At 44.1% G+C, this 3,240-nt stretch overlaps 1 pseudogene; it reads left to right on the plus strand.

Moving 5' to 3' along the window:
* Positions 1–477: 477 nt before the first annotated feature.
* On the plus strand, positions 478–595 carry LOC124607861 (annotated as a pseudogene).
* Positions 596–3,240: the final 2,645 nt, after the last annotated feature.

The following is a 3,240-nucleotide window of genomic DNA, read 5'->3' on the forward strand; positions in this document are numbered from 1 at the left end:
TCGGCTACCCTGGGAGTTTAACATTTTCTTTCTATATGCCCCGATATCAATAGCATTATAAGCACAGTGATGGGATAGTAGCGCCACTATGATGATGCAAATCAGGTTTGCTTTAAACACTCACCATAGCGGTTTTTAGCGTTAGTTACCTTTGGGATTAGTGAGTCGATATTAGTCAAGAATACTTTCAAGGCGACACCATCGGCAGCACCCCACTGAGTTTGAACGACGTCATGCAGTAGGGCTATGAGAAGGTGTGTCTTGCTCGTGCGACACTGCAGTAAGACTCTGCAGGAATGTAACCACTGTACATGACTGCTGACAGCCGAGATCACGAGAATGTATGGTCACAAGAAAGCCACGCTCCAGACTGCCACCTAGCACTACTGAGAGGGATGACCATCGTGTTCGACATATGGCTCTTGCACATCGTCCTGCATATGCAGCAGCAATTTGAGCATCAGTCACCGTAGTGAGGGCAACGGTCTTGCCGCAGTGCATACACCGGTTCCGGTCAGATCACCGAAGTTAAGCGCTGTCGGGCGTGATCGGCACTTGGATGGGTGACCATCCGGGCCACCATGTGCTGTTGCCATTTTTCGGGCTGCACTCAGCCTCGTGATGCCAGTTGAGGAGCTACTCGACCGAATAGGTAGCGGCTCCGGTCAAAGAAAACCATCATAACGACCAGGAGAGCAGTGCCCCTTCTACCCGCATCCTCATCTGAGGATGACATGGCGGTCGGATGGTCCCGGTGGGCCACTTGTAAGACAGAGTGCACCGTAGTGACACAACAGACTGTCACAAATCGTAGCGTGCATTCCACTGATCCCAAACCACTGCCATTTGCCACTTTAGTGATGTCAAGCGATAGCTCATTGGAAGGCAGGGTGGTGTCTGTCGTATTTTGACCAAAGCTGGTTCTGCCTCAGTGCTAGTGATGGCTCTGTGTTGGAAGCAGGTCAATTGAAGGCCTGCAACCAATCTGTCTGCGTGGTAGACACATTGTACCTACACCTATGGTTATGGTTGTGGGTGTGATTTCGTATGACAGCAGGAGCACTCTCGTCGATATCCCACGCAGCCTGACAGCAAAGCTGTACGTCGTTCTGGTGATTCGACCTGTTGTTCTGCCATTCATGAACAGCATTCCAGGAAGTGTTTTTGAACAGGATAACGCTCGCCCACATACCTCTGTTGTAACCCAATACGCTCTACCATGTTGCCTTGGCCTACTTGATCACCATATCTGCCTCCTAACAAGCACATGTGGGGCATCATCGGATGAGAACACCATCGTCATCCACAAACAGCATTCATAGTCCCTGTAATGACCGATCGAGTGCAACAGGCATGGAAGTCCACCCCACAATCTGATATCCTTTCCCTTTACAATGAATTGACATTTGCATGTTTCCGTGCAAGATTATGGCGATTACACTGCTTATTAATGTACCAGCACTTCACATTTCCAGTAGCTCATCTCATCCTTACATTCACCTGTAATCTTGTAATGTTAACCAGTTCAATATGAAACCTAGATAAATGTATTTCCGAAATTTCATTATTGTGCATTAATTATTTTTTGGTTTTGCGATTTTTTTTTTCGTTAATGTAGTTACAGTGAGAGTATGCAAGAGACAACTAAGTTACGGAGAATGCCTTTACATATTTAAAGAATAGTGATCCGGTGATCGAAGGAGCCTGTATAGCAATGTGTTTCCCATCTAAAGCTCCTATTATTATTGTTATGTAGCATTCTGCCTAGTGACAGGTCCATGTCTTCGTACGGAGAATTTGTGATTCCACTGTTTCCTGTCTTCAGCTTCTTACTTCAGTCTGTTGTATTTCGTCCAGATGTTGAATTCTTCTTCTTCCTCGTCTTTCATTTCCTCTGAGTTTATCTTCGTTGACATCGTGTATGAGTCCCTCGTGTCTAAGTACACGTCCAATCCAGTTGGCCTCTCTCTGAACAATTGTACGCAGAATACTTCTCTTCTCTCCTACTCTTCGCAGTACATCGTCATATTTTATGCGATCTGTCCACTTGATCTTTTCCATTCTCCTCCAGCACCACATTTCAAAGCTCTCTAAGTATTTTTTTCTCCTTCTTTCTCATGGTCCATGTCTCTGCTCCATACAGTGCAATGCTCCAAATGTACCACTTTATCAGTTTTTTCCTCAATTCAAAACTCAACTTGCTGGTCAGCAGAGTCCTCTTCTTGTTGAAAGCAGCTCCTATACAGTTGAGAAAATTCTACATTTCATAAAAATCCTTAGCGACGTTCTTGCACATTTCTTCTGTCGGAGTAGGCGTAGGTATCAACTCGTCCATCATATTGCCTGAATTTATATTGCAAGTTCCTCGTACGATCTTGTGTACCATACTATGTCCCATGCGATAATTAAATGAAACCGTGTCTAGCGCATCTGAAGTGGCCAAATGTCTGAAAAATAGGGATATAACCAATGAAGATTTCACAGGTTGTCTTACAGTAACGAATCAGTGTCATGTGAAACAGAAGAAAACATTCAACTCTACACAACAGACGTCAATAATGACGGAAGTTGATTCCATACATTTAATCAAAAATACGTATTATGAAAGCAAATGTACAATGTACGTGTTGCTAAAACTCAGAAACGAGTCTCTGTACGATCAAGAGAGTTATATGGTGTGGTAGGTCAGTATCCCTCATCTATGAAAGAGTTTCCCATTTTTACCTGAAGGGCGTGCTTTTGAAGATATAAGGGCTCGGAAGTTTGACCCTTTGGAAATTTCTAGAACACTGATGATGCTTCCCAAATAAAAGAAGCGAAACGCGTATGGTAAGAAACAAACTGCCTTCGTTTAGTTGCATAGACGATGCATATCTCTACGAATTTAGAGCAACTACAGGAAAAGACGGAAAACAGATAAAAATGACGATTCCAGAACATTCGAGAGTATTCGAGAGCATCCTACAACATTCCAGGATTTTCCGAAATGTTCCCAATGAGCCGGGATCTTCTGCAATCTTCGGGAATTCTCTGGAACATTCGGAAAGATTCCAGAATTTTGGGGAACACGGCCAAACATCCCAAAACAATGTGAAAAATTCCAGAACACGCTCGAATATTGTGGAATGTTCTGGAACATTGTGGACCACCGTAGCCTTCTTGGTATATTCTGGAATTTGCCTCTGGTGGGGCTACCCATTGGTAGGTATGTATAGAGCAAAATCCGTCGTGGGTTGGAAC

This window comes from Schistocerca americana, chromosome 3, assembly GCF_021461395.2.
Source record: "Schistocerca americana isolate TAMUIC-IGC-003095 chromosome 3, iqSchAmer2.1, whole genome shotgun sequence".
Classification (NCBI taxonomy): domain Eukaryota; kingdom Metazoa; phylum Arthropoda; class Insecta; order Orthoptera; family Acrididae; genus Schistocerca; species Schistocerca americana.